Consider the following 14,984-nt stretch of genomic DNA (forward strand, 5'->3'; position numbering starts at 1 on the left):
TAGACTGTGCAGTTTGTTAACACAGGAACAACTCAGTTCATGAGTCTTTGGAATGTGGCAGAAGTGTTCTTCATTCCAAAGGGTATCACTGTGAATTGATATAGCCCATTTGGAGTTTCAAATGCAGAAATATATTTCGCCATCTCTGATGATGTACCTGCCAGTAACCACTCAGAAAGTCTAATTGGTGATGTAACTGGCTTGTCCGATTTTCTCGACACAGTCCTCCGATCTTGGTATAAGGTCTGAGTCCGATTTTGTAATGGTGTTGACTTTCCAATAGTCCATGGAAAATCATTGAGTCCCATCCAGATTGGTAACTAAGACGATCGGCAAACTGAACTCGTCCTGGCTTGGTTCGATGATATCCTGATTGAGTATGGCCTCAAACTCCTTCTGGAGCTGCCTAGCATTGAAAGGATGAAGCCAATAAGATTGTTGTTTTATTGGAATAGTGTTCCCCATATCTACTTCATTTACAATGGCATTAGTCCTCCCGAACTTATTCCTACACATGTCCTCATACTGCAGTAACAAACCTTTCAACTGTGCACTTTGCTCCTGAGACAAATATTTCACTAACCTAATCTACTCCCCAAGGACGTCGGCATATTTCACGTATTGTGAGACACATAAAAATCCACGACACCTGGATTTGATTCCTCGCTCTGTGAGGCAATAACTAACACCTCTTTCTCCAGTTCTTTCTCTCCAGTCCAACACTTTTTCAACATGTTCACATGACATGTCCAGTACAGTTTTTTTTTTTCGATCTGGCATCTTTGCTAAACAGTTCACCTGACTCAATGTTTTCTCAATTTGTTAGAGAACACTAATCCTGGCTTTGAAGAGATCTCCTATTATTGGTAACAGTACTAACCCGCCATCACCTCGGAAAAACGTCCGAGTCTCAGAGATGTTATCTGACACCTGCTTCATTCTATGATGTGCCCTCTTCAGGTGCTGTTTATCCAACTCACCTACTCTATTTAACTTCTCCCTCACTTCCAATCAAAAAATCAACTTGTGAGATCTTGACTTTGGTCCGTAAGCATATCTAGAATTAACTTCAAAGGACCTCTCACTTCATGTCTGAATTTTAACTCAAAGAGAGTGAACTGAGTAGATTCATTTGGTCATGTTAAATGGCAAGCAATGCGAATGGGACACCTTTATCCCAATCAATTGGATAATCCCGATTGTACACTCGCAACATGGCCGTCAAGGTCTGATGCCACCTTTCCAAAGTTCCCTGTGATGCAGGATGATACGCACCTGAGTTAAAGTGTTGTATACCTGCTTTAACAGCCCAGTAGTAAAATTTGACCCTTGGTCCAACTGAATCTCTCTGTGTAGCCCACACCATGTGAAAAAAACTACTAACTTCTCTACTGCCCTTTTTGTGTTGATACTCTGAATGGAATTGCCGGTGGAAATCTGGTAGACACATCCATTGTGATTAACAAGTACTGGTTCCCAATTTTACTTCTCGGGAGGGGACCGATTATAACCCATATGTATGGTTCGTCAAATGCAGGATTTGGCATTTGGCATGTATGACACCAACAGCAAACGTTAACCACATCCTTGTGCATTCTAGACCAATAGTAAATTTTTTTTTACCTTAGTCTGAGCCTTGCTCACACCTCAGTGACCTTGTACAGTAGTTCATGTGCTACCTGAACTGTCTATACCTCACACCTATTGTCTATATGCTACCGGCAGCACAATGTGGTGCACTTCAGCCCATTTTTCTTCTGCACTAACCTGCTGTGGACTGCATTTCCGTCTTAGGAGTCTATCTCTCAGATGATAAACCTCAGGAATATCCTCTTCGTCCTTTTCAGAGGACGCATCTTCGTATGTATCTTTCATCGTCTGGTCTTTCTATTCCAAGTCATTTAGCCTTTCAGTACTAAACACTTCTGTCTGACCCTCTTCCTGTTCAGGTTTTCTTTTGCACCATTATATCAAGCGGGGTGTCTGCTAACTGAACCTGAACTCCTTCATCTTTCTGTTTAGTTTTTGCTTTGTTCTGTGACTTATGATAGTGGGATCTGGTTAGCACACAGTCTGGGAAAATGCTGTCATATTTCTATTTTAACTCCTCAGTTTCTCCACAACAAGAGACCACCTTGGACCTTGTCAAATCTTTCCCAAGGACAAACCGGATTCCGGGAATTGACACTCTTTCATTCACTTGCACTCTTAATTCCATAGTCTTGAGTTGGCACTCCAAACTGATCTGACATAGGGGAAGGCTTAGGTTCTGTCCATCTATCCCGACCACACTCTCGGGCAACAGATCAGAAACAGTGCATATTCACTCATTCTTTACTATTAGAGACTGGTTAGATCCTGTGTCTCTCAAACTTATAACTTCTTGTCCTTCTTGCCTGTTCTTTCTGAGTAAACTTCACCCACACAGTCGAATTCCTTGTCGAGATCAGGTACTAGCTCTATACCACGCCCCTGCCTAAGCTGTGCACTCCCCTTCACTTCTTTGCTCTCCTTGAGGTTTCCATAACTATTTTCACTAATGCCACTGGCAGAGCTTCTTTTACCACAGCTTTTTCCCACAGCACCTTTCTTTAACAAGCGATACTGTGACTAAATACTTCTCATTTTACGACAGTGGAAACACCTGAGGCCTTTCGCCTCCAGTCCACCCTCTTGGGTTTCATTTCTTATCCTGTGATAAATTCTTGCCAGTGCTCTCTACTCTTGGTTTTATAGTGTAGAATTATCCCTTCCCCCAACTTCTATCCCACGCATGATGGAATTCTGACCAGAAGCTTGTCTTATGCACCACCATGTATTCATCTGCAAAATCTGCTGCCCTTCACACTTCCTGAAATTTCTGTCCCTCCATGTGAATTGTTACCATCTCTGGAAGTGAGTTTTTGAATTCCTCCAGCAGAATAATCTCTCTTCAAGCCTCAAAAGTCCGATCTATTTTTAAAGCACGCTCTGATCTATCAAAATGATTATGCTTAATTCTTTCGAACTTAACAGAAGTCTGAACTGTTTCCTTCTTTTTTTGTTTCTGAACAGCTGTCTATGCGCTTATGGTACCAATTCACAAACACTTAAAATAGCTTGTTTGACCTCTTCATAATCTCTTGACCCCCCTCATCTAACGACACTAGCTATGCCTATCTCTTTAGTCTGAACGAGCATTACCGATGAATGCTCAGGCTACTCCATTTGCGAAGCCAATGTTTCAAATCAAATACAGAAGGCGTCAACAGCTTTCTCATCAAAATGTGGCAGAGTTTTGACATATCTGTATACATCACTACCTTTTCTTTTAATCTCCATCTAGTTAACTTGACTTTGCTGACTAAATCCAAACTTGTCAAGTTCAAATTCTCTCTCTTTTTGCTCAGTGAAGAACCTTCTCTCTCGTTCCTTTTCCTCTCTCTCTTTTTCTTTCTTCTCTCTCTTTATTCCTCTTGCATCTCTCTCTCTCCCTCTCTCTCTCTCTCTTCCTCTTTCTTCGCTCTCTCTTTGTTTATATTCTAACAGCATTTTCCTCATTGGTAAGTTTTTATACTTCTATTGCAATTGTCTTAAGTATTTGAGTAACTCCCTTATAAAGTCCACTTTGCTTTTGTCCTTGGTCAAATCCAAATCTAACGTCTTTGCTAATTCCAGAAATATGTCCTTTTTCTTTACGTCTAAACTTTCTTGGCAAATTTGAGAATAATCTTCAAATCCCAGAATCTCTTTGGCTATTTGATGTGCCAGTTCTCTCACTTCTAATTTAACCAACCACAAGTCACCTAAATGAAACAAATTGTCTCATCTACGCTTTATTTAAAGATGTAGTTTACTAACCTGCAATTATTTAAATATACTGGACTTTCTCGTACTCCAAATCTATTAAACCCTGTATACGTCTCAAAGTGGATGTGTCTAAACTTGTTCAAATTGCCGATTAAAGCTCCCAAACTGTTATGACATGGGGTAAACCTCTCGTCTAATTTAAACCAGCAGCACAGAAAATAGTCACTCCTTGCTGTAATCTGGGAAAATTTGAGAGGCAAAGAACTATGGCAGAAGTCACTATTTACATTAAAATTAAACAACTTTATTCTTTACGTCAAACAGAAAATATTAACACCAATATGTATTTCCAACAGTTTTTTTCGTAAACCTATCTTTTACCTTCCACTCTCCAATACTAGTCTGACAGAAAAAAAAATCCCAATTAAGAGTTACAAAGAAATCATGTTTTAATCCCTATTGTCTATTGAAGAGGTTCTTTCAAGTTCATTCGTTGCTATTTTAGCTGTGGTAGCCCACAAGCCCACCAACACACTAAAACAGCAGCTAATGAACTTGAGAGACCCTATACAGACAACAAGCAAAACTAATGTCATTTACAAAATAGCGTGCAAGAACTGGAACAAACACTAATTGGACGAACAGACCGAAAACTAGCCATCACGCTACTTGAACGTCAACTAGCCACAAAGTGACACGACCCTCTCTCACTGGTATCCTTACATACAGATAAGAAAGGATACCACTTTGACTGGGTTACCGCATCCATCCTCGGACAAGCCAAACACAGACATGCATGAGATTTCCAAGAAGAAGAGCATTCCAACCAGAACTCTATCAATAAATACATCGATATAGACCCCATATACCACCCCTGAGAAAAAGAATACGAAATGACCTCACTACAGGAAATGACATCACCACAGGAAATGAATTCACCGACCCAAAGAAACCCAAATATATAAATGGAAAGCAGGAATCATCAACAGTGATTCACCCGAAGACTCACTGACAATGTTAAAAATAAGGTGACAAAACGACTGAAACTCAACCTTCCTCCACAGATATTTTGCAATCAATGTCTACGTTGGTGTCTCCCATTCTTTGTTTTACCGAGTCATGGTGTCACTATGTGGATGACGTGGTGTCAGGTTAAATCCCGCCAGTCAGGTTAATCGGCAAAACAGAGGAAATCAATTACTACCAATCGAAAGAAAAATTGAGCACATGACTGTGTTTTTGTGAACAATTTGCTGTGCAGTTTCTAGTCTCTGTCGTTTAAAGCTACAAGTGATTCATTTAGAGAGAGATTACTGCTGTGGTTCAGATTCTTTAAACTTCATATGACATGGATCAAAAAATATTTTTTTGTCATTATTTGCGCCTGGGCTCAGGGATCAGGGAATGTTTGATCAGTAACTTTAAATCTGTTTATTCTTTTTTCTCTCTCCTATAGTCAGTCCCATGGTAAATATAATCTTGGTTCGGCAGAAGTGTGGTCTTTCTTCATGCACCACTCACTATCTTATCGCCATGGCAACACTGATGCACACTTCTTTATTTTTGAAGTTGTACTTCACTGATTTTCAAAATATTAATATCCACAGTGTTTCCTGCACATCAATCCTGTTTGTATTGTTATCTGTGCCCTGAGTGACTTGACCATTGCTTGCTCTGTCTGGTTCACTGTCGTTTCTTTTTCTTTTGATCGATTTGTTGACATTTGTTTTCATCAGATGAAAGCTCAGTATTGCACAGAGAAAACTGCAAAGAGGGTTATAGCAGCAATCTGCATTTTGTTTTCTTACAGAACATTCCCAACTAATTTCGATATATACCTGGAAAGATGATCAACAATGTTCCATGGGAATGTAAGACGTGGTCCAGTTATAATCGTGCCCGGTGGGAAAGTTTGAAGTACTTTGAACATTTTTTAACACTAATGTTCCCATTCACTTTTATTCTCTTTCTCAACATTCTTACTGCCAGACACATCTTCGTGGCTTTGAAGATGCATAAGGGACTAAGGGCACAGGAAAAATAGAAAATAACCCAGAGATAGAGAGCAGAAAAAATTATGGTTTTACTGATTGCCATTTCCAACAGCTTCATCCTGTTGTGGTTGATGCAAGTTTTAAGGTTTTTTCAAACTGGTTGTTCCTTGGATTACAATGATATTCGTACGTTTGAAATAAGTTGCTGCATAAATGCACTTATTTCTGTGGCGACACGGAAAAAATTAACAGACCAATTAAATTGTGCCATGAAATATCCAGTTATGAAAGTATTTAAACTGATGAATAAATTCAAGTCAGTGAGAGAGCCAGCAGATAATGGAACGAGGAGTCCATGTGATGAATGGTCAGAAGGAGAAGGAGGAAAACCAATGTGATTACACTCATTTTCAAATGGGCAAGGACTGACTCCATCTGAGGAGCTAAATAAACGGGACTGCAGCGGTAAGGCCAATGTAAAGTGCTGTCAGCAAGGAACACCGGTTAGTAGAAAGCTGAACAACAAAAGCATAAACGAAAGATGAGTTATATATGCACGAAAGATGCATTCAACGTATGCAATCAGTTCTGAGTTGGTGACACCGATATATATCTAAGTGGGCTGGAGGAAAGTATCATTGTTCACTACAGGCCCATAGTGGGAAACGCATCGACCAAGTCCTCTCCACTCTTCATCACTGAATTCACTGATCTACACATCCGACCAAAGGAAGAGTGTTATAATGAGTAAATAATGTCCTGTAAAAAGTTCTGTGCTTTCCGATAGGAAGTTTATTTTCCACAGTAATTTACTTTATTTCCATTCAATCCCTGATATCATTCCTTTTGTTCATTTCTTCCTTTCCATGAATCAGCTGATAGTTTGGCGGGGAATTCAAGCCCATCCAGGGGGATTCCTGGACACACTCTCTGCACTTTTCAATGACCTATCTCACCCTCTCATTTCAGATGCTCCTTCAAATCTGCCTCTTTTGATCAGTTACTGTCACCTGACCTAATATCACATTCGGTGGGACAAATCAGCTCCGTTTAATTTGTCATGAAAATTATTTTTCAATGTGTTTGGGGATTATTTGAGTTAAAGTGGACAGTGATAATGCTGCTGTGCAGAGCACATCTGCTTTCCAAACAGTTAGCCTGGGTTTGATTCCAGGCAAGTTGTGATTTTGACATTGATCAATCAGAAAACACAAAGGCAAAAGGAATTTGATCAGATTGACAATATGTACAGCTTTCATTCCACGACAGTAAAATGATTAGCAGGAGCAGTCAGAAGCGGTCTGTGCTACTATTTATCTGCTGCTTTCTCTCACAACTCCCTCAGTCCCTACCACCAAAATGACTCTGGCTGTGCTCCATCTCTGGGGGAGGTTTGCTGCAGGAAGAGGGAGCTCGGAGCTGACTGGGTGAGCTGGGACTTGAATGGAGGGGGCGCCTTTGAGTGACAGACCTGGGGGTATTTCAAACAGGTTCTGGCAACCACTGTCCCTTTCATCACGTGCACTGCGCAGGGAGTGAGTATCTGTGCAGTAATATCTGTCTCTGTGTGTGAGAGTGTGGTGAGTGCTTGAATCTCAATCCCAGTTTGATTCTTTAATATCCCACATTCCCAACATGAACCAGCCTCTCCCAAAGCAAGGCCCAGGAGCAGGGTATCTCCCCAGAGGGAAAGAGGAAGTGCGAGAGAACATCGAGAGAGGTGGGACCAACCTGAATGGAGAATATCACCACTGTAATCACGTCAAGTCTTTCCTTAACTCCTGTTTATCTCTGTCTGAGCTTTCCTCTTTTCTCTCTATCTCTCACATTCCACATCTCTCCCTCAACCTTTTTCTCCCTCAACCTTTTTCTCCCTCACACTATCTCTCTCTGTTTCTTCCTGATAGCCTTTCTTTTTTGTCTTCTTCTATCTTATTTCTTCTTTACTCTTTGTAGGTATGTTTTCACACTGCTCCTTTCTTTCTTCTGGTTTCACTTCCTCTCTCTCTTTCTCTCTCATTCTTTCTTCCCTTTTCTGCCATTCAATCCTGAAACTGCAGCCCTCCCACCCCACTTTTACACACTCTACCCTGGTAAACATTGTCGTCTCATAAACTTAGCACCTACTCCTTCCATGGTCCCTGCCTAACTGCCCTCCCTTCTGTGTCTTCATCTCCCCTGAACCACCCATTCTGACGTTCCTCCAATACGCACCCACTGTATATCAACGACCCTCAATACTCCCCATTCCGTATCCCAGCCCATGGGGTGGATGACAAAGGGAGCATGTGCAGAGACTAACCTGTCTTTTGACTGCCTACTCTAATGTCGTGGACTCACAGAGCCATAGAACACAGAAACAGATCCTTCAGTCCAACCTGTCCACACTAACCATAAACCAAAACTAAAGAGTCCCACCTGCCTGTGCTTGGTCCAGATCCAAACAAAACTCTCCATTTCATGAGCGTATCCCTGCACTTTTTCAGCCATTGATTTATCTGCCTTGTTCTTCCCTCATTTGAAATTGTGACCGGAGGTAAACCAGCGTTTACTAATTGTGCTGTTATTTTTTTCTTGTATCTTATATCTTATACTCACTCTGCAAATACCTAATCCTTGCCTTGACGATGTCATTCCTCAAAATGTATACAACTTCCGGCTTTGTACTCCCCCCTTTGACAATCTGCTTCAAATATTTTGAGATTTCCTTCACCCTGGCACCAGAAAAGCAACAAACCAACCTAGGTTCATGCTTACTGCTGCTAAAGCCCTTCTTTGTGCCCCTGACAGGACAGTCTCCTGTAACAATTATTATTTTAAATCTTGACATACCCGTTTGACATGATTTATTCTTCCCAAAATCTGCCTCCTACTTCTGACTTCCTTTGAGTGACTTGAATGCCCTTGCCAACTTTTATCGGTGCACCCTTGACAGCATTCTGCCTGGTTGTATCACTACCTGGTATGGCAACTTTCAAGATCAGAGATGTTTAGAGAGAGTGATGAATTTGGCTCAGAAAATCACAAAGGCCAACCTCCCATGTGTGGAATCCATCTACCAGGTTCGCATTCAAGGAAAGGCCGCCACCATTCTCAAAGATCCATCCCACCGTGGTAACGTTTTTCTACAACCCCAACCATTATGGAGAAGGTACAGAAGCCTGAACACACGCATCAGCCGGTTTCAAAACACATTGTACCCTACCGAATGGACTCACTAAGTCTCCGCATTTGCCTGTCCCTGTGTTTTTTTTTTGCTGCTGTTTACCTATTATTTACTTATGTATGCGACTTAACTCTGTGATCTGCCTGCATTGCTGACAAGATAAAGCTTTTCACGGTGCATCGGGAATTGAATAAATAAATTCAATTCATATTCAATTCAATTGAAAACGGAATATCTGTTCTAGAGAGGAACTCTGAACTACTCTGTTGCTTTCCATACAGTCAATTATCGACCTGACTGACCCTGCTGTGTAATCCCTTTTCTGAAACTACTAAGATTTTGGGGAGCCGGCGTTGGACTGGGGTGGACAAGGTTCAAAATTAAACAACCCAGGTTTTATTCCAATAGATGCATTTGGGAGCATTAGCTTTCAGAACGCTGCTTCTTCATCAAATGGCAGTGGAGCATGATCATAAGATACAGAATGTGTTGCAAAAGATTACACTGTCATGCAACCGAAATAATATATTGAACATACCTTGTTGGCTGTTAAGATTTTCATCTTTTGAAGATATTTCGAGAATGTGACGGAAGAGAAGCTCAGGGATTTACATATTAATGAACAGAACGATTTTAATTCCAGTCAGTATCTCACTCCTGGTCATCTGTTATTCTATATATAACCTACTCTGTAACCAGATTCCAGCCTGGATGTCTCTTCTGAGTGTTCATTATGTTATAAAAAATGCTCGGAGAAAGTGAGGACTGCAGATGCTCGAGACCAGAGTTGAAAAATGTGGTGCTGGAAAAACACAGCAGGCCAGGCAGCATCCGAGGAGCAGAATTCTCCTCGGATGCTGCCTGGCCTGATGTGTTTTTTCCAGAACAACATTTTTCAACTATAAATAAATGCTCCAAATCCCCGATAAAATTCCGTTCTCTCATTTTCATTCTATACATAACACCAGTCTCCGAAACACTCTACTAGATTCCAGCCCATATCTCACACCTGACTACCTGTGATTCCATGTCTAAACAACCTTAACTCCTCAGTTAGATTCCAGTCTGTACCTCACTTCCCAGTATTAGTTAATCAATTGTGAACCACCATATATTTTTCGTCTGTTCTCCTATCTGTGACTTATGCCCTGTTACCTGCTACTGTATATATTAATACCCCCATCCCCCAATTAGATTTCAGACTGAAACAGACTTTGTTACGTACTATGCAAGACATAAACTCGATGAGACCACCAATAAGATTCCAGTCGCTAGCTCAGTATAATCCAAACGGTTGAGTATTAAATTGGGAGCAGAAACATAGCAAACTAGAATTTAATTTCTGCTACATTATATTTCTCCAAAAATATTAGTTCGATGGAGTTCAGTGGTTCAATAAGACAGCTCACTGCCACCTTCTCAAGGGCTGATGGGAATGGGAATAAATGCTGGGCCCAGCCAGTGATACTCACACCCTGTGAACCAATGAACATGAACAATCCCTTCGACTTGCTCGTCACTTCCTGATCCTGCAGACTAAGTGCACAGATGAAGCGAGGCTTCCTCACTTCCCTAATCTCATGCCCTTGGTCAGCCAGCCGAACACTTGGTGACACAAGCACATTGGATTATTGTGATTTGTGAACAAGGATGCAGGAAATAATGGTCAATGCTAAATCCTGGAGTGAAGGAGGACTTGACTCAATATTGCAGGGCCATGGTAACAGGCAAGCAGACTGACAGACACACTCGCACAAACACACACACACACTCACACACACACACACACACACACACACACACACACACACACACACACTCAATCACTCGCTGAAACACACACACACAGTCACACACACTTGCTCACACACATAAATGCACACTCACACATACGCAGGCACAAAGAGACACACGCACACACGCAAACAGATTGACACACACTCGCTCCCACATTTGAACAGGGACATAGAATGATAAAATAATGTTGGGATTGTCAAATATTAACGCTTCACGAAATAGTCCATGAGTGTCGGATGAACAAAACACATTCACACACCTGGATCAGGCTCAAGACTCATCTCCCTCTGACTCTGAGAGACTCCTGAGTCGCACTCCAGATTGGAATCAGATGCTGTGCTTGGGAGCACGACGTGGCACTGTGGGAATAGGACGACTGTCCTTGTGGATGGTCAGAACCAGCAATCTATCGGTACCACAACAGAACAGAGAAAACCAAGCAAAGGCCGTGGTGATGAATTTGTAGAGTAGTTCTGTTCTTATGTGTGTGTGCGTCTGTGTGCAAGATGGGGAGAGTAGCATGTTCGTTTGAATCAGCATTTCCCATAAGATTACACCTTCCTTTTAAATTATTGATATTTGAATATCATCGAGCGAGCTTCATTCTATATTTAACACAGGGCTGTCCCAGCTCAGGAAGTGGTCGATGGGGATACAGTAAAGGCAGCTTTATTGCGTATCTAACTCCATCGTGTCCCTTTCCAGAGAGCGTTTGATGGTGACAGTGTAGGGGAATCTTCAATTTGGAACATTGGAGCAGAAGTAGATCATTCAGCCCCTCCATCATGTTACATCATTCAATAGGATCATGGCTGATCTCTGGCCGAACCACATATTCCTTCATTTGGCCCATATCCCTCAATACCTTCATTTAAAAATACATTATCCATTGCAGATGCTGCAGCATCCACTGCTGTTTGTGGAAGAGAGTTCCAAAACTCTCCCATACTTTGTATAACAAAGTGCTTTCTAAAATCTTTTCTGAACGCTCTCAGAATATTATTCTGTAAGTAACCCACCTCAAAATCCCTCAATTCGATTCCAGTTTGTAACACTTTTTGTATCTTAATATAAATAAACCGCCCACTCATCAATTAGACACCAGTCTGTACTTCATTCATGTAGATCTGTTATTCCATGCATAAACCAATCCGACCCGAGATTAGATTCCAGCCTGTAGATCACTCCTGAGTATCTAATATTCCATATATAAAAAAACACCCTGAATCCCTCCATTAGATTATAGTCTGTAACTGACTCCTGAGTATCTGTTATTCTACAACTAAACCACTCCAAATCTTCTCTATTAAATTCCAGTCTGTTACATACTCTTGGGTCTGTGCTATTCCATATATAAAGCACCCCGAACTGCTCACTTAGATTCCAGTTTGTAATTCACTCCCAAATCTCTGTGAGTCTGTACATGAACCATCCCAAACTGCTGGATTAGATTCCAGTCTGCAACACACTCCAGGGTATCTGTTATTCTATCTATAAACCTCTCGATGAGATTTGAATCTGAAACTCACTTCTATGCATCTGTCACTCTAAATATAAACTACTCTGCAATACTTAATAAGATTCCTATATCTAACTCGGTCCCATGTTTCTGTGACTCTGCCCATCAACCGCGTTGAACTCCTCGATGAGATTCCGTCTGTATCACACTCCCGGGAATCTGTTCTTCTCAATATAAACCGTCCTGAATTGTTCGATCATATTCTAGTCTCTAACGCATCCACGGGAATCTTTTCTTCTTAATATAAACCATCCTTAACTTTTCGATGATATCCCAATCAGTAACTCACTCCTGGGTATCTGTCATTCGATATAAGAACACTACAAACTATCACGATTAGATTGCAAGCTTGAACAATGTTTTACCCACACTTACCATATCCACATCCAAATATCCTTCTGTCAAACCCTGTCCTTTGATCAGTGTGTCTGTCTCCCGGAATATCAATAAATTGCCAAAGTCATCAGTCAGCCATTTTGGGTTGGTTTATGTTGTGGGCGGAGGGGATCAATTCACTAGGGAACACAGGCACAAAGTGCGAGGGGGATGTTTATAGAGATGTGCAAGGCAATTTCTTCACAGAACGGGTGGTGTGTCCCTGGAACATGTTGCCAGAGGAGATGGTGGAAGCAGACACAATAGAAGCATTCTGGAAGCACCTGGATGAATACAGGAAGACGAAGGGAATATAGGGATTTGGATGCTCTAAGTGAAGGCAACTTTAGCATGTGGCAATACACACTTGAAGGGATAAAGGGCCTGTTCCCGTGCTGTATAGTTCTTTGTTCTTATGTTTACAGTTATTTGAGAGTGGGGTTGCAGGTTGATAGGACAGCGAAGAAAGTCTTCGGTATGCTTGCTATTAATGGTCAGTGCATTGAGTTTTGGAGTTGGGGGTCATGCTGAGGCTGTACAGGACATTGGTTAGGTCACGTGAGGAAAAGTGTGTGCAATTCAGGTCTCCGTGTTTCAGGAAGGATGTTGTGAAGCTTGAAAGGGTTCAGAAAAGATTCACAAAGATGTTGACAGGGTTGGAGAGTTTCAGCTACAAGGAGAGATTGAATAGACTGGGGCTGTTTTCCGTAGAGCATTGGAGGCTATGGAATGACTTCATAAAGGTTGAAAAAATCATGAGGTGCATGCATAGGGTAAATAGATAAAGTATTTTCCCAAGGTGATGGAGTCCAGAACGAGATGGTATAGGTTTAGGGTTAGAGGGGAAAGATATAAAGGTACGTAAGGGGCAATGTATTCATTCAGAGAGTGGTGAATATATGGAATGAGCACCCAGAGGAGGTGTGGGGGTTGATAAAATTGCAGCATTTAAAACGCATTTGGATGGGTACATGAATTTGAACGGGTTAGAGGGATATGGGCCAAGTGCTGGCAAATGAGACTGAATTGGGTTGAGATATCAGGTTGTCGAGTTGGACCGAAGGGTCTTCTTCCATGCGATCCAATTCTGTCTCTGACTCGATGAGATGACATGTCAGTTAAACAGGACGCTGACATTTATTTGACATTTACACAGAATATCTTCCCCTGTTAGGGGCTGATGCTTATAACAAGGAGAAAGTGAGGACTGCAGATGCTGGAGATCAGAGCTGAGAAATGTGTTGTTGGAAAAGTGCAGCAGGTCAGGCAGCATCCAAGGAGCAGGAGAATCGACGTTTTGGGCATTAGACCTTCTTCAGGAGTGAGGAAGATGTTCCAAGCCGTCTACGATAAACGGTATGGAGGAGGGACTTGCGGGAGGGACGTTGGGAATGCGATAGGTGGAAAGAGGTTAAGGTGAGGGTGGTATACCAGAGAGGGGGTGGGGGCGGAGAGGTCGGAAAGAAGATTGCAGGTAAAGAAGGCAGTGCTGAGTTCAAGGGTTGGGACTGAGATAATGTGGGAGGAGGGAAAATGAGGAAGCTGGAGAAATCGCATTAATCCCTTGTGGTTAGAGTGTTCCTTCGTGGAAGATGAGGCGCTCTTCCTCCAGGCGTTGTGTGGTCAGAATCTGCCAATCTAGGAGGCCAAGGGCCTGCATGTCCTTGGCTGGATAGGAGGGGGAGTTAAAGTGTAGCTTAGAACAAATCAATCACTGTGGTTTCTTGTGAACTGAAGACTCTCTTTGCAAATGGCATGATGAAACAAATCCTTTCCCATCGTCTCGACTAGAGAACAGTCTGTACCCCGTGTGAGCTCACTGGTGTACACTGAGGTGTGAATAACGCTTGAACCCAGCCGCCCTGTGAGAGCACTTGAATGGTCTCTCATGTACGAACATATGGATGAGAAATCAGATCCCCGCTACTTTCAGAGCTTGCCAGAGTGTGAATAGTTCAACGGTCAGTGTGAACACAATGGTGTGTAAGAGAACTGGATAAATGAGTGAATCCTTTTCTAAATACTGAGCAGGTAAATGGACCCCACCTCCACCCCTTCTTCAGGCCCCGCCCCCTTCCCGCCAATGGCCCCGCCCACGGCCCTGTACCTCCACCCGACTCTGCCACACCCCAAGCTGCCCCACCCATTTCCCTGCCCCTGCCAAACCCCTGCTACGCCCTGGTGTGAATATGGTGCGTTCAGCTGGTTGCCTCATGCTAACTGCTCTGTCGTGAGAACTTCGGAGTGGCCTCTCTTCAGTGTGTACATATTGAAGCTTTGTCAGGTCCCAAGCACTTTTACTCCATTTCCCACAATTTGGACATTTAAAAGCCAACTCCCCAGT

This window comes from Hemiscyllium ocellatum, chromosome 40 (assembly GCF_020745735.1).
Source record: "Hemiscyllium ocellatum isolate sHemOce1 chromosome 40, sHemOce1.pat.X.cur, whole genome shotgun sequence".
Taxonomy (NCBI): Eukaryota; Metazoa; Chordata; class Chondrichthyes; order Orectolobiformes; family Hemiscylliidae; genus Hemiscyllium; species Hemiscyllium ocellatum.